This window comes from Harpia harpyja, chromosome 20, assembly GCF_026419915.1.
Source record: "Harpia harpyja isolate bHarHar1 chromosome 20, bHarHar1 primary haplotype, whole genome shotgun sequence".
Taxonomy (NCBI): Eukaryota; Metazoa; Chordata; class Aves; order Accipitriformes; family Accipitridae; genus Harpia; species Harpia harpyja.
In genome coordinates, this window is record NC_068959.1 from 63,256 (window position 1) to 80,668 (window position 17,413).

Genomic DNA, 17,413 nt, shown 5'->3' on the forward strand with positions numbered 1-17,413 from the left:
GAATTCATTCCTTGAAGCGTCCCGTCAGCAGGCGGGTGTTCAGCCATCTCCAGGAAAGCAGGGCTCCATCATGCGTAACGGTTATGTGGGAAGACAAATGCCATCGCTCTGAATGTCCCCCCTTCCTTCTCCTTCCCCCAGCTTTATATGCTGAGCATGACATCGTATGGTCTGGAACAGCCCTCGGGTCAGTTGGGGTCAGCTGTCCCAGCTGTGTCCCCTCCCAGCTCCTTGTTCAGCCCCAGCCTGCTCACTGGTGGGGCAGGGTGAGAAGCAGAACAGCCCTTGACTCTGTGCAAGCACTGCTCAGCAATAACAAAAACATCCCTGTGTTATCAACACTGTTTTCAGCACAACTCCAAAACGTAGCCCCATACTAGCTACTGGGAGGAAAATCAACTCTATCCCAGCCCAAACCAGCACAACAGGGTACATGACAGAGACAAAAGAATTAAAAAATAGGGACAGCTAACTAAACAGACATAGGAAGAAAATTTAAAAGGTGATGGGCTACATGACAGACAGGAATAACTTAAAGACAGTGAATAGGTTAAAGTAGACATAGAAAGAAAAAGTAAAAAGCAAAGGGGTACACAATAGTGAGGAAAGAATTAAAAAACAGTGATACACAGCTCGATAGAAGTAGACATAGAAGGAAAATTTAAGAAGTGATTGGGTACAGGACAGAAAAAAATTTTAAAAATAGCCACAGTGAACTAAAACTGAGAAATATAAAGGAAATTTAAAAGTATCACAGGGGCACAGGACAGAGAGATAAAAAATAAAGACAGTAAACTGGATAAAAGTAGACATAGAAAGCAAATTTTCAAAGCAACAGGGTACACAACAGACAGGAAATAATTAAAAAATAGCAATAGGCAGCTTCATAAATATAGATGTAGCATCGTGGTTTAACCCTGGCTGGCAACTAAGTACCATACAGCTGCTCACTTACTCCCCCCTACAGTGGGATAGGGGGAGAATCAGGAGGGTAAATGTGAGAAACTCATGGGTTGATATAAAAAGTTTAATAATTAAAAAGACTTTTTTTTTAAAGTTGTAACAGAAAAAAAAAACCAGCAAATGAAAACATTTGCTTACCACCAACTGACCGATGCCCAGCCAGTCTCAAGCAACTGGGTACAGGACAAAGAGGGAAGAATTAAAATATAGGGTCAGGGAGACAGAGAGGGGAAAACATAGAAATTAAATTTTAAAAGTAATGGGGTACAAGGCGGTGCAGAAAAAAATAAAAAACAGGGAGAAGCAGCTGGTTAGAGAGAGGCATATTAAACATTTAAAAGGCAACAGTGTACCGGGCAGAGTTGACAGAAGAATAACAAGTTTTGAGGAGCCATACACATAGGCGGGCAGGCAGAGAGGGAGACGGAGGAAGGGAGGCAGAGGTGGGCCAGGATGTAGAGGAGAGGAGGTGCGACTCACCACAGCTCCTGGTGCCGGCAGGAGACCTCCACTGCCCCGACGTTTCTCTCTCTGCCTCTGCCCCTTCCGCCTCCCCAGTGCCGGCTGCCTGACCCTCACCCACTCGGCAGCACGCAGCGGACGCCTCAATGCTCCTCATCCACAAGGCTTCCTTGATACATGGCAGCTCACGCATGTAGCCAACAGAGGCCAGGAACAGCTCAGAGGGATCCTTCCTTGCCACAGGGACTGGCCATTCCTTGCTGCAGGCACCTACCAGCCAGACCCCCTTAGACTCCCTCCTCAGCCAGTTCCCCTGCCCAGGCAGCCCCCTTTACAGCTGGAGCCCCTTCACACAGCAGGGCCAGCCCCATCCTCAACCTCACTGGCCACACCTGGGGCCATCCCAGCCCCAGCTGGAGCCCATCAGGAACAGGGGCCATTGCCAAAGCCCCACAGCATATTATCCCTGCCCCTGCACCTACCCATATCCAGGGACACAGAGGAGGCAGGAAAAATTTATTCATTAATGCATATAAGAAATCCTGGCAATGAGTTGGCTACAAGGCTCAGTGCCCAAAGGCAGCAGGATGGGGTGATAAAAGGGAAGAGTAAAGCAGGAGGAAGGACAGAGGGACACAGAGGTGCAAGACAGGGAGCCAGAAAATGGGATGCTGGGAACGAGAGAGGGACAAGAAGCAGGAAAACAGTGTAGAGAGAGAAGCACAGAGAGACTGAGCAAAACAACAGGGATGGAGATGGAGGAATAAATAATAGAAGTGGGGGAGAGAAGGTGAAGGGACTGGCAGGACAACAAGATAAAGACAGGACAAGGGACAGGGAAACATTCTCAAGTGATACGGGAGAAGAAACAGCAAGAACTAGAAAACAGAAACAGGGAGCCAGGTAGAGAGAAAATTTTCAAAAAGCAACAGCATACGAGAAACATAGGCAAGAACTAACAAATAGGCACAGGGAGATAGAGGGAGACATAGAAAGAAAATCTAAGAAGTGACAGGGTACAGGACAGAGAAGGAAGAGTTAAGAACTAGAGACAGGGAGATGGATAGAAGGAAACAGAAAATTTTGAAAGCAACAGGGTACAAGAATCAAAAAGTAGGTACATGGAGCTGCATAGAGGGAGACATAAGAACGAAATTTGAAAAGCAACAGGGTACAAGAAACACAGGTGAGAAATTAAAATAAGGTCAGGGAGACAAAGAGAAGGAAAAGTAGCAAGAAAATTTAAAAAGCAACTGGGTTTAAGAAACATGCAAGAATTTAAATAAGGATGGAGAGGTAGAAAGTTTCAAAAGTGACAACATACAAGAAACATAGGCCAGATTTTAAAAATAGGGACAGGGAGCCCGAGAGAAGGAAACTGTGGTGGGTTGACCTTGACTGGCTGACAAGCGTCCACCAAGCCACTCTACCATTCCCCCTCCTCAACAAGACCGGAGGGTAGAAAATACAACAAAAAAGCTTGTGGGTCAAGATAAGGACAGAGCAATCGCTCACCAATTACTGTCACAGGCAAAACAGACTCGACTTGGGGAAATTAATTTATTGTCAGTCAAAATCAGAGTACAATAATGAGAAATACGAACAAATCTGAAAAACACCTTCCCCCCACCCCTCTCTCTTTTTTTCCTGGGCTCATCTTCACTCCTGACTTCTCTACCTCCTCCTACCGAGCAGCACAGGGGGAGAAGGAGCGGGGGGTTGCAGTCAGTTCATCACAAGTTGTCTCTGCTGCTCCTTCTTTCTTTGTGCTCTTCTTCTGTTCCAGTGTGGTGTCACTCCCATGGGGCCGCAGGTCCTGCCAGAAAACCTGCTCCAGTGTGGGCTCCTCTCCACAGCGTCACAGCCTCCTTCGGGTGAATCCGCCTGCTCTGGCGAGGGGTCCTCCATCGGCTGCAGGGTGCATATCTGCTCCGCCATGGACTCCGTGGGCTGCAGGGGGACAGCCTGTGTCACCATGGTCTTCACTGCAGGCTGCAGGGGAATCTCTGCTTTAGGACCTGGATCACCACCTCCTTTTTCTTCTTCACTGACCTTGGTGTCTGCAGGACTGACAGCTTCTGCACAGCTTTTTTTTAGCCCTTCTTAAATATCACAGAGGTGCTACCAGCGTTGCTGGTTGGCTCAGCTTTGACCAGTAGCAGCTCCATCTTGGAGCTGGAACTGGCTGTGCCCAACAGGGGGGCAAGTCCTGGTGTCTTCTCACAGAACCCACCCCTGCAGCCCCTATCCACTCCCCTGCCCCAGCTTGCCACACAAACTCACTACAACAGTGATCGGCTACAGGGCAGAGAGGGGGGATTGAAAAGTAAGGAAAGGGAGACAGAGAGAGACGGGGTGGGGAAATAGCAATGGGCTACAGGACAGAGAGGAGGAACTAATAAAAAAGGAGAGGGTACCAGACAGAGAGATGGATAAAAACAAATATTAGTGATGAGCCACAGGGCAAAAGGAAGAATTAAAAAACGGGACAGTGAGGTAGATGAGAGAGACTGAGAAATATCAAAAACACTGATGACCTAAAGGGGAGAGAGAGGGGAAATAAAGAATAGGGACAGGGAACCAGACAGAGAGAGAATAATAAAGACAAAAATGGGCTATGGGACAGTGAGGGAAGAAGTTAAAACAGGGACAGGGACCTGGAACAAGAGAATCTAAGAAAGTAAAAGTGCATCCAGAATACAGGGCAGAGAAAGGAATTTAAAAATAGAGACACAGCATCAGACAGGTGAGAGCGGTGGGAATTGTGAAGGGCTAAAGGGCAGACAGGGAGGAATTAACAAGATTGGGATAAGAAGACAGATGGATAGATGGAGAAAGACAAAGTAGTGATGGGCTGCAAGGCAGAGACAGAGGATAAAAAAAAAGAGGGATGGGACAGGTCAGAAGTGCAGAGAGAAAAAGAAAACAGAGGCAGAACAACAGAGAAAGAGGGGGACTTAGAGAACAAGAAAGGGAGAGGTACAGAAAAAAAAAAATTAAAGCAGTGAGAGAAAGAGAAGGTGGGGGCAGGGAGGGACTGGGATGCAGAAGAGGGGTGACACAGCCCCAGGGGTCCAGGACTCACTGTACCTCCCGCTGTTGGAGCTGCTGGGAGAATTTGACAGTTCAGACATGTCTGTCTCTCTCTCCCTCTCCCTTCCTCCTCTGTAGCTGCACTCACTTGACTGTCATCCACCTAAGAGAATAGATTGGTGTCTTCCAGCTCTTACAATATGAGGCTTCCTAGAAACACAGCCTCACATGCACACACACTACATGCCTATACTGTGGTTTTGGTTACGCATACAGACCCTGCTGTGCACACTGGTGATCGGACCTGCTGAGGACTACACTAGGAAGGATCCATCCTCACCTGGAGAGGCAGGCTATCTCCTGTCTGCAGCTGGTGGCTGGATCCTCTTTATTTTATTCTTCAGCAGCTTTACCATTCTGTGGCCCCTCCAGCTTCAGCGTCAGCTTCAGCAGCTCCTGCCCACAGCCAGTAAGCGCTCCGCCTGTCCCTCCGCGCTCCCGCGCCGCGAGGAGAGGGAGGCCAGGCAGAGACAGCCCACGCAAGCCTGAGGCTGCTGCAGTCAACGGCATCCCCAGGGGACGAACGGACAACCGCACCCACAGCGTGGCCTCTGGGAGAGGGAAAGAGGCAGCAGTGACCGTTATTACCGCAGCTCGACCCTGGCCGGAGCCCCTCCTTCCGCAGGGGCTTCCGCAGACGCCGCTCGTTCCCCGCGCCGCTGCTATGCTAACGGCACCCCCGTTAAGGGAGACTCGAGACCACCGCAGGGCCAGCTTGCTGCCCTCGCGACAGGGCTCGGGGGCTGCCTGCGGCTACAGCGCAGGCTTCAGGGGAGGGGCTGGAGCTGGGCGCAGCCGCACGGCCCGAGCGGGGCCGGGGCAGCTCTGGCGACTCGGGCAGGCGCCCGCTGGCCGCGCCTGGGGGGTGCCCGCCTCCGTCCCCTCTTCCCTTCTACCGGCTCGCTCTCGGGGAACTCCCCGGCGCTACCCTGGCCCGGCTCGCCTCCGGCGGACCGGCAGCCTGCCGCGGCGGCCGCTTCGCAGCTTCCCGTCCCGCCAGCCCCGGGCGGCCAGCGGGCAGGAGGCACCCCTCGCCCCCGCCCCCGCCGGAGGGGATCGCTCGCCTCACCCGCGGTCCCGGCGCTCGCCCGCTGCCGCCCAGACCCGCGCGCCGCCACGCTGCTCCCGGGGACCCCGCATGCGCCGGAGGGGCCGGAGCCGGCGCGCGAACGCCGGGCTGCCCCACGCGCAGGACGGCGCATGCGCCCGGGAGGGCTGGTCGGGGAGCGGGCGCAGCGGGAAGCCCGCGGAAAACCACGCGAAACCGGCAACGCTCCTGAGTCTGACCTGGTCGCACTCCGGGGGCCGCGGCGGCGGCGGCAGCAGCGAGGACTACGCCGCGACCGAGAGCCACGCGGCTGCCCGGCCGCCGAGTCCGCGGAAACTACAGCTCCCGGCATGCCCCGAGGGGACGCCGCTTCCGTTTCCGCCCACCCCCACGCCGGCGCAGCCGCAGTCCCCGCCGAGCCCCCAGCGCAGCTCCGGGCAGCTCCGGCGCGCTCCCGCCGCCGGCTCCGGCACGGCGCGGCACCCCCCGCCCGGCTCCGGCTCCGGTCAGTCCCCGCCGCCGCCGCCGCTCCGGCACAGCGCGGCACCCCCCGCCCGGCTCCGGGCAGCGCCCGCCGCCGCCGCTCCGGCACGGCGCGGCCCCGCCCCGCTGCCGCTCCGCGCGTCCGGCACGGACCCCGCCGTCCTCCTCGGGGCTTTCCCCGGGACCCGCCGGGCGATTGCGCAAGCCCCGCCACGGGGCCCGGGCCCCCCCCGGCCCACGTGCTCCCGGCCCCCCGCGAGCCCCCAGGGCCCCGGCCCCCCCCCGGCCTCGGCACAGGCGGCCCCCACCTCCCCCGGGCCACCCCCGCCTGGGACGTTCGCGGTCCGAGGGGCGCCCGGCCCCGCTCACCTTCTCCCGAGGGGCAGCCGCAGCCCGGCCACCGCTCTGCTCTGCTCTGCTCCGCTCCGCTCCTGCCTGGGCTCCCACCGGCCCCGCCGCGGCTCCTTCCCCGGCAGCCCCCCCTTTCCAGGGAGGGGCCGTCGCCATCAGCCTCACTGCCCGCACCTGGGGCTCCTCCAGCCCCGGCCCGCAGCTGTGGTACCGAAAGCCGGAATAAAACTCCACAACACCCATGGGAAGTTCAGAAGCAGGCGCTTCGTTTATGGAATGAAAGATGTCAAAGTAAGATGACTCTTGACGAGCTGTTCACTGGGGTAAAAATACAGATTTTAATACCCGTCTTATTTTAGTTCTAAGACTTGGCAATTGCCAGGTATCATCCTTTCGATTTACCCAGGTCCACCGTCGAGGCCACAAGGGAGATTTCTTCCAGAGAGAGGATAGAGTTATTAAGTCTAAAGTCCATTATTTGCTTTTGTCCTTCAGGAAAAGGTGAGTGGATCATGTATCATCACTAGTCACCCAAACAGTTAACCCTAAACTTTTCACCTGTCCTTTAATACAGTCAATTCCAAGCTAATTTTTTTCCATTATTAAGAGGGGACCCAGGATCATTTAAAATATTATTCTACTTTCTACAAATACATCCCCCATCTTAGAGCTTTAGCTACTAGAGAAAGTCTTTGGATTTTGGGGTCAGAGGAGTTGCAAGTCTAAACTTTCATACCCTTCTCTTTAGGATGTGTGATTTTTCTCTCTTTGTCTAAACCAATCTAAATTTCCATAGATGGTCCTGACTCTGGGTGGATCTAACAAGGATCCTGGAACTCCAGTAAATTCCAAACATCGTTTTATATTTTAAATAGGATCCCAAGTTCCTTTTCGCACTTGTCTCTACGGTTTTGGCAGCTGACAGCCCCAAGGGGTGTTTGTACAAGTCTCTCCCGAAGGGCGATAAATTAATTCTTTTGTCCGTGAGGTGGATGCTTTGGTAATGTTATAATTCAAAATGCTATAATTCCTTCTTTCAAATTTAAAAAAATAATTGCCTTTTAAATCCATCCAATTTAATTTGCTAAAATGATTCTCATTGTTCTACGTCTTTTCTCAAGTTTTGGTTAAATTCAATGTCAGTATTCTCCACGGAACTAGATTTTCATCTGACTTTGGAATCGGAAGGCAGGCTGTTATCGAGGTTAAATTTTGTGTCTTTACGAACTTTGAATCAATTCCAAAACTAGAATTTTTTTTTTTAATCAAAATTACAGAAACGGTTAATGTCAAGATTAATAGCTCAAACAATAATTGTTTCATTTTGTTTATCTTGTGTTTAGAACCCCTCAAAAAAAATACTTAAACCCTATAACACACAAAAAGATTACTGCCCTTGACAATATTCCTAATAGCAACCCCAATATTATAAACTTTACACAATTGTTTTCCCAAATAGATAACGTGAAACTTACTTACAGGTTTTCAGTTTCAAAGGGCCAGTTTCTTTAGACCTCCAATTTCCTGTTGGTGCTTTCTTTAGTCTTGAATAATGAAGCCAAGGTTCTTCTCCCAGACCTTTACTGCTGTAAGTGTTGTTAAAATGACTCGATACGGTCCTTTCCGCTTCTCAGTGATTTTATATATATTCAATCTCCTGGTCAGAAGGGATGCGCTGCTACGTCCAATTCTAAGGGTCCAGCTGCGGAGACATACTGACGAAGTTCTTGAAAAGAATTTCTTAAAGAAATCATAACACCTTTTAAAAACATATCTCCAAAGCCACTCAAGATACTCAGAACATAGGTCTCTTGATACGGTCTTTCATATAACATTGCATAATGACTTAAATTTTCTTTCTCTTCTGGCTATACTCTGATTCTTAATAGAGCCATGGGTAAGGCTTTAACCCATGTGAGTGAGGTTTCCTGACAAATTTTACTCAACCGTTGCTTAAGGGTATACTTCATTCTCTTTCTTCCCGCCCCCCCTTGCTTGTGGTCTATATGGGGGTGTGATAGTCTCAATCTATAGATAATACTTTGCTCAACTTGTCTCATCATCTTTGCTATAAAATGAGGGCCATTGTCAGATGACATTCTTACAGGCACCCCATATTTTGGTATTATCTCTTTGAGCAAGACTTTAACTACTTCTCTTGCTTTGTTGGTGCGACAAGGGAAAGCCTCGGGCCACCCAGTAAAGATATCAACTAAAACTAGGATAGATCCTTCTTTTCAAGGCAATTCTATAAAATCAATTTGCTAGTATTCCCCTAAAAAATTTCCTTATTTAATAATTCCAAAGATAATCTTATTACTGATTTGGGGATCATTTTATATATAAATTTCACATCTGCTTATAAATGTTTAAACAATCTTTGTCATATTTTACTTTCTGTTCCCCGATAGCCTTTGTTATGCTCAGCTCGGGCAGTTTCTCTTATTATTGTGGGCGGGACTATTATTTGACCTGTCAGTGTTACAGCCTGTCCTGTTTCATTTTGTTAGCCTGCAATCTAACAATTAATTCTTCCATCTTTTTCATTATAATTTGGAGTTTCTTTAGGCAATTTTATACTTTTCTCTGGAACTAGCGCTAGGATGCCTTTTTCTGCAGCCTCTTTAGCAGCTTTATCAGCCAGTCGGTTACCTGCGTTAGGAACAGTCTTACCTAACTGATGCGCTTTACAGCGCGTTATCGTGACTGCTGTTGGTTTTTGAACGGTTTCTAACAGCTTCGGTATTTGTTCTGCATGCTGAATGGTGGTTCCTCGTGCAGATAACAGTCCTCTCTCTCTCCATATCGCTCCACGCGCACGTACTACTCCAAAAGCGTACTTTGAGTCTGTCCAAATGTTGACTCGCTTTCCTTGACTTAGTTCCAGAGCTCGAATAAGAGCTCTCAATTCAGCCTTTTGGGCAGATATCATCGAAGGCAAAGTTCGCAACGCAATTATCTCCTCGGTTGTTATTGTCTATCTCGATAAACGTTTTCCTTCACAGATGAAACCGCTTCCGTCGGTATAGAGTTCCCAGTCTGTTTCTTATAGCGGCACATCTCAGAGATCCAGTCAGCTGGGGTAAACTCTTTCGATTGTCTGCGAGCAGTCACGTTCCAGTTCTCCTTTACCTTGATCAGTTGTTGAAAACGCAACAGGGTTAACGGTGGTAGTAGTTCTTAAGTAAACATCATCTTGTTCCAGCAACACCACTCGGTATTTCAGCATTCTGCTAGGGGATAACCAATGCCCCCCTTTCTGTTTTAGCGCAACAGTTATCGTATGGGAAACGTACAGCGATCCTTTGTCCTCAGGTGAACTTACGAGCTTCCTGGATCAGTAGCATAGTTGCAGCGACGGCTCTCAGACGACCAGAGCATCCCAGACTCACCTGATCTAATCGCTTCGAGAAGTAGGCCACAGCTTGCCCACTTGGCCCTAAATATTGGGCCAGGATGCCCAGAGCTATACCTCTTCTTTCGCGAGTGAAAAGTTCAAATGTCTTTGTGAGATCTGGCAGGCCTAGGGCTGGCACCCCTATTACAGCCTGTTTCGATTCTTTGAAAGTAGCTTTCTCGGCATCAGTGACGTGCGGAAAACAGACTCCACAGTCAGTGAGATTGTAAAGTAGGTATGTTCATTCAGCGCTGGGCAGCACGGGGGGTAGTCCCACCAAAGTCGTGCACACCCGACTCGGCAGTTTGTCTCAAGTTTATACAGTCAAGTGTTACATATTCACAATACGCCTATACATATGCATGACCTATCCCCGCTTCATATGAAAATTAGCTCCGAGAGGTCATTTCCATAGTCTCCTCTCAACTGCGCTTGCGCAGTGCCTCTTTATGGTGGTCGTCTGGTGGTCGCAGAGATGGAGATGACTCCTCTTCGTCACCGCTAGTAACCTTTTTTCTTGCGCAGGCTCAGTGAATTCTTGGTATTCACCCAAGCCGCAAGACCGGTCTTAGCTGGCTCTTGGGGCCTGCTCCTGCTTCTTATCGGGAGCTGTCTCTACCTCATTGGCTGGTCTTTGCCTCAGCTAATTTCAACAATGTAAGCGCTAAACATCATCTCTCATCCCCCTTTATTATGTCTACTGAGATTCTTTTGACTCCCCTTGTCTCATCAGTCCAATCCATTGTTTGAGGTTTTGAGCTGCTCCTATAAAGGTCGGACCAGCAAGCCACAACTGATAATCTACAGGTGACACCACGCAACCATTCCCGGAAATGCTCGTCATTAATTTGTTAGTCTTAGGTTCGGGGAGACGACAAATTGCCTCTTTGCTCTCAGTTCCTAATTGTCTCTGTCCTTTTAGGATTTTAAAACTCAAATAAGTTTCTTCTTTCTGGGTTATTTGGGTTTTTTCTTTTGACACTCGCTATCCACTGATTCCCAAAGAGTTCAAAAAGTTAATAGTTAACTTTGTGCATTGTTCTTCCATCTCAGCTACAATTAACAGATCATCCATACATTTCAACAAGATTTCTTGATTATTTTCTTTCTTCCAAATCTCTAATTCTCGTGCCAATGGATTTCCAAAAATGGTAAGACTATTCTTAAAGCCTTGAGGCAAGACTGTCCGTGTATATTGTCTTTTTCTCCCAGTCTCAGGATTTTCCCATTCAAAAGCAAAAAGCTCTTGACTGTTGGGATCCAAGGGAATACAGAAAAAGGCATCTTTTCAGTCTAACACTGTGAACCATTCTCGTTTCTCTGTTAGGGTTGTTAACAAAGTATAAGGATTTGCTACTACTGGATGAATATCTTGTACTATTTGATTTATTGCTCTGAGGTGTTGAACTAATCTATAATCTTTTTCATTAGCCTTTTAACAGGCAAGGTCGGGGTGTTATATTTGGATTCACATTCTGTTAACAATTTATATCTTAAAAATTTTTGTATTATCAATACTAACCCTTTCCGGCTTTCCAGTTTTAGGGGGTATGGCTTAATTCTTAGCGGATTCGATCCTGGCTTTACATCAAGTCTCACAGGTTCTGCTTTTTGGATTTACCGGGAACTTCCCAGTCCAGACGATTGGAATTACAGCATTATACTTTGACTGGTATGATCTTCTGCTTTCGGTAACCATCCTGTAACAACAAAGCCACTGCTTCGATACGTTTAGTTTCTGGAATTAAAATTTTAATCTCTCCATTTTTTAATTTAATTTCTGCCTCTAAGTTCTCCAGTAGATCTCCCCTTAACAGGAGTTTAGGAGAATTTGGCACATACAAAAACTGCTGAGTGACCCATTGCTTTCCTAATTTCATTGTTAAAGATTTAAAGAAGGGTCTAGTTTCTCGTTCACTTGTTGCACCAACACCACCAATTTCTTCAAAACTTAACTCTCCCTCTAAGGTATTTAAAACTGAAAAGGTGACTCTAGCGTCAATTCATATTCAATTTTCTGTTCTCCCAGTTTAGCTGTAACCAGAGCTTCTGCTGGGAGACTCCCCTCCGTTCCCGTCAGCTACGTTCACTTAAAAAGAACAAATCTACCTATGGCACTTCATTCCATTTACTCTCTCTCCTACAAAACAACAGTAATTGCAATATAGTATTTTAACTCAAAGTTCTGTTTGTTTCCCATTTTTCCTGCAATTCACCCCAGTGTGCCAATAAACATCCCAACGGTGATGTTTTTGGTATCTTTTCATCAGCAGTTCTATTTCCTGCACTCTTATTCTTAAACAATTTTGCTAATGCCATTATACTTATATACATTCAAATCCCAAATACCAAACAAACGCAAATGACAGTTGTCCCAAATAATACACAAAGTCCAACCCAGCAATAGCTTTCGCTTACGACTTAGGGGCAGACGCCTAGGCTTCCACTGCAAACGGGTACCCTCCAAGCCCCAACCCTGCGAAGCTTTCGCCGCGCCTCACGGGCAGGCTTTCCAAACAAATTCCAAAGAAGCAGCGCCTTACCTTTTTTCCAGGGAACGCTGCGAGGAGCTTTGTGAGTCGAGGGCGATGGTTCTCCCCGAGAATACCTCGGCGCCGGCCGGAGTTTGATCGACACTCGATCTCGTCCAGTCTCACTCGCGAGGTCCCGTCTGGGTCGCCAAAACCGTTACCGAAATCCGGAATAGAACTCCTTAACACCAACGTGAAGTTAAGAAGCGGGCACTTCGTTTATCGCAGCGCTGGGGACACGGGGGATCGCTCCTCCAAAGGCATGTCCCACTTAGTATCAACATCCGTCAGTTTTTACAGACTTTTTCTGTCAGGTCATTGTTACATAAGCTCTTTCCATAAAAAGGCATACTATGCTCGTTCTTAAATTTAACCTTTCTAAGGATTGGTCCTTTGATTATATAACCTTATCAATATTCTTATTTAAAAACAATCATTGGTCAGTTACACTTAGCTCTACTGACTGGAATCTTCGATACTCAAATCAAGATGGGAAGGGTAAGGGGGTTTCCAAGCAGCAAACTGGCGTCCACGACGGTTTCCTTCGTTTCTTGAAACGGAACATAGAAAAACCTGTAACTTCCTGGTGAGGTTTCTAGGGTTAGCTATTTCCAACCTTAACAATATTAAGGTTCCGATAGTCACACGTAACGCAGTTCCTAAAGTTTCTATGGCTACGTTTCAAACGTAACAATCCTATACGTTACGCTTCACAATTTTACTTCTTAATCAAACCTAACTCTTCTATGTGATTAAATTTTGATTTCTTTACCAGAATATTTGCAACAGCTGGAGCCCAGCAGGAACGGGGGGGGCATGGCCCGACCCCCCCCAGCGCCTCACCTCCTCCTCCCCTGGGCTCCCTCACGGCCCCTCGCCCCGTGCAAAGGGAGCGCAAACGCAGCCCGGAGGGCAACGGGGCCGGCTGGCCGGTGTCCGTTCGGTCAGTCGTGCGCCTAACGAGTCCTGCCAGCAAGTCCACTCCGGGGCTCGGGGCCCCCCCCGACGCTCCCCCTGCCCCTGGGACACCTCTGATAGCATATTTCCATACATTCTGTATGGCACGTCTAAATATTTTTGGATGGTTTTAATATTTTGTACCAGCCGTGGAAACTGGTTTGCTGCTAGGTGACTGTAAAAGTGAGATTTAGTAAATAATTATTAGAAATCTTACACTAACACGATGATTGAAACAATAGACAAAAGTATAGCCAAGCAACTAACTAGCAGAGGTAGGTACTCCTAAGTTTTGCAGTTCTTTGCTCTTATGACTAGATGAGAACAATGCTGAAACTGACCGCATGCGATTGAAACTGCGTTAAGCTTCAAGATCAAAGAACCAAGGACAAGAATAAAGACTTCAAGGACAGCCAGCAAGAACTTCAAATGGGCCGGTGGTCGCAAAAGCAGCCCTTCGTCTCAAATGGATCCTTCATTGCGCGTGATCGGATGTAGGCAGTGCTATGATAATCAGTTGCCATCATTTTTATGTATACGTATACTAATCTGATTCATATGCAATTAGTTAGTCTATATGACCTGTTTGTGCTAAAGCTGTGGCACGCACGCTAGGTGGAACTATCCCCCGTGCATCCAGCGCTGCAATGAAGAATGCCTGCTTTCTAAAACTCCAAAACGAGCCTTCGAGAGTTTCTTGGACCGGCTTTTCAGTATCAGAGGTACAAGGGAGGAAAGGAAAAAAAAAAAAAGCAGCGGTGTGGGAAAGAGAGGGGGCCAGGGGAGGGGCAGGGAGGGACCAGAACGCAGAAGAGGGGAGAGAGAGACAGGGCCCCGAGGGCCCGGGGCTCACCACAGCTCTCTTTCTTGGCGCTGCCAGCAGACTTTGCCAGTTCAGACGCTTCTTTCGGCTCCTCTCCCACTCCCCTCCTCTTCCGTAACTCCGGCTGCACGGCCGTCCTCCCCCTAGGAGAAGACGCGTCTCACAGGTCTTGCAAGACGAGGCTTCCTGGGCACGGAGCCTCGCTCGCTCGCCCGCACGCCACGTGGCTGTACCGCACCGTCGGTGCTGCACACGGACCCTGCGGTGCAGCCTGGCGGTCTGACCTGCTGTGGGCTACGAAGAGGGATCCTTCCACACGCGGAGAGGCAGGCTCTCTCTTGCCTGCAGCGGGAGGCAGCTGCCGGCCGGGCAGCCGGCCGGCCTTCCGTTTCTTCTTCTCTACCTTTCTCTGGCCTCTCCAGCTTCAGCCGCAGCAGCTCCTGCCCACAGCTGGTAAGCGCCCTGCCTGTCCCTTTGTGCTCCCACGCCGCGTGGAGAGGGAGGCCAGGCAGAGGCAGCCCATGCACGCTTTCCTTTCCGGCGGCGTTTCCTTAGCGGGAGGAAGCAACGAGCGCGGCGGCACCTCCCGCCGGCGCCGCATTGCCGTTACCGTCGGACGGCACGTGCGGGACGGGGGCAGCCCCGCGCGCTCGCAGCCTCCGAGCTGCAGTACCGAACATTGGTCGCAGGGTGGCAGCGGCGAGCGCTTGGCACGAGGCGCCAGCGCGGCTCCCCAGCGGCAGTACCGAACATTGGTCACGAGGTGGCGAAAGACAGCGGCGGCGAAAGGCGCCGCCAGCGCGCATGCGCGGATCCCGAGCTGCTGTGCCGGGTTCTGGTTGCCAGGCAACAGCAGGAGGGCGGCAAAACGCGCCACCGCGCATGCGCGGCTCCCGAAAGCCAGGACCGCCTTCTGGTTGCTAGGCAACAGCACGAGCGCCGTAAACCGCGTCACCGCGCATGCGCGCATGCACAGGCGTCGTCTCGCGCTACGGTTGCTAGGCAACAGCGGCGAGCGCCGTAAAAGGCGCACGGCGCATGCGCGGTTTCCGACCTGCCTTACAGCATCCTCGTTGCTAGGCAACAGCACGAGCGCCGTAAACCGCCCCACCGCGCATGCGCGGTTGCCGAGGCGTCGTGTCGCGCTACGGTTGCTAGGCAACAGCGGCGAGCGCCGTAAAAGGCGCACCGCGCATGCGCGGTTTCCGACCTGCCTTACAGCGTCTTGGTTGCTAGGCAACAGCACGAGCGCCGTAAACCGCGCCACCGCGCATGCGCGGCTGCCGAGGCGTCGTGTCGCGCTACGGTTGCTAGGCAACAGCGGCGAGCGCCGTAAAAGGCGCACCGCGCATGCGCGGTTTCCGAGCTGCCGTACAGCATCCTCGTTGCTAGGCAACAGCACGAGCGCCGTAAACCGCGCCACCGCGCATGCGCGGCTGCCGAGGCGTCGTGTCGCGCTACGGTTGCTAGGCAACAGCGGCGAGCGCCGTAAAAGGCGCACCGCGCATGCGCGGTTTCCGACCTGCCTTACAGCATCCTCGTTGCTAGGCAACAGCACGAGCGCCGTAAACCGCGCCACCGCGCATGCGCGGCTGCCGAGGCGTCGTGTCGCGCTACGGTTGCTAGGCAACAGCGGCGAGCGCCGTAAAAGGCGCACCGCGCATGCGCGGTTTCCGACCTGCCTTACAGCATCCTCGTTGCTAGGCAACAGCACGAGCGCCGTAAACCGCGCCACCGCGCATGCGCGCATGCACAGGCGTCGTGTCGCGCTACGGTTGCTAGGCAACAGCGGCGAGCGCCGTAAAAGGCGCACCGCGCATGCGCGGTTTCCGACCTGCCTTACAGCATCCTCGTTGCTAGGCAACAGCACGAGCGCCGTAAACCGCGCCACCGCGCATGCGCGCATGCACAGGCGTCGTGTCGCGCTACGGTTGCTAGGCAACAGCGGCGAGCGCCGTAAAAGGCGCACCGCGCATGCGCGGTTTCCGACCTGCTTTTTACAGCATCCTCGTTGCTAGGCAACAGCACGAGCGCCGTAAACCGCGCCACCGCGCATGCGCGGCTGCCGAGGCGTCCTGTCGCGCTACGGTTGCTAGGCAACAGCGGCGAGCGCCGTAAAAGGCGCACCGCGCATGCGCGGTTTCCGAGCTGCCGTACAGCATCCTCGTTGCTAGGCAACAGCACGAGCGCCGTAAACCGCGCCACCGCGCATGCGCGGCTGCCGAGGCGTCGTGTCGCGCTACGGTTGCTAGGCAACAGCGGCGAGCGCCGTAAAAGGCGCACCGCGCATGCGCGGTTTCCGACCTGCCTTACAGCATCCTCGTTGCTAGGCAACAGCACGAGCGCCGTAAACCGCCCCACCGCGCATGCGCGGCTGCCGAGGCGTCCTGTCGCGCTACGGTTGCTAGGCAACAGCGGCGAGCGCCGTAAAAGGCGCACCGCGCATGCGCGGTTTCCGACCTGCTTTTTACAGCATCCTCGTTGCTAGGCAACAGCACGAGCGCCGTAAACCGCGCCACCGCGCATGCGCGGCTGCCGAGGCGTCCTGTCGCGCTACGGTTGCTAGGCAACAGCGGCGAGCGCCGTAAAAGGCGCACCGCGCATGCGCGGTTTCCGACCTGCTTTTTACAGCATCCTCGTTGCTAGGCAACAGCACGAGCGCCGTAAACCGCGCCACCGCGCATGCGCGGCTGCACAGGCGTCGTGTCGCGCTACGGTTGCTAGGCAACAGCGGCGAGCGCCGTAAAAGGAGCACCGCGCATGCGCGCCTCCCCGCTGCCGTACAGCATCTCGGTTGCTAGGCAACAGCACGGGCGCCGTGAAGCCCGGCACCGCGCATGCGCGGTTGCAGAGGCGTCGTGTCGCGCTATGGCTGCTAGGCAACAGCGGCGAGCGCCGTAAAAGGAGCACCGCGCATGCGCGCCTCCCCACCTGCTTTACAGCCTCTCCCTTACCCGGCAACAGCGGGGGCCCAGCCACACGCGCCACCGCGCATGCGCGCCTCCCGAACGCCAGTTCCCACCTTTGCTCGCCGGGCAGCAGCACCCCCGCAACGATCCTCTTCTGAGCATCAGCTGGATGAGACACCACTGACAGCTCAGCCCAGTAGAGACCAGCCACAGGCGGCAACTACTTACTGGGGGCACAGGGCTTACGTTTCCCTGCCCTTTCCCCACTCGCAGCCCGGGCAGTCCTCTTCATTGCCTCCGTTCCAAAAAGCACCCGAGTGGCTGGAGCCTTTACAGCAGTCAAGCACAAACAACAGACAATGCGGGCGGTCGCTTCTGTCCCTGCCCCCCCACCCC

General features: G+C 52.0%; 2 long non-coding RNA genes across 2 annotated transcripts; one reads left to right on the top strand and one right to left on the bottom strand.

Annotated features, from left to right (window-relative positions):
• Positions 1 to 3,423: 3,423 nt before the first annotated feature.
• On the bottom strand, positions 3,424 to 5,648 carry LOC128155067 (uncharacterized). The gene is made up of 3 exons (XR_008239515.1): positions 5,588 to 5,648; positions 4,799 to 5,069; positions 3,424 to 4,621 (listed from the first exon to the last, which is right to left on the bottom strand). It is a non-coding gene; the product is annotated as an uncharacterized LOC128155067 (long non-coding RNA).
• Positions 5,649 to 6,724: 1,076 nt separating this feature from the next.
• On the top strand, positions 6,725 to 12,442 carry LOC128155069 (uncharacterized). Its single transcript, XR_008239516.1, has 4 exons — positions 6,725 to 6,901; positions 7,197 to 7,241; positions 11,399 to 11,488; positions 12,352 to 12,442. It is a non-coding gene; the product is annotated as an uncharacterized LOC128155069 (long non-coding RNA).
• Positions 12,443 to 17,413: the final 4,971 nt, after the last annotated feature.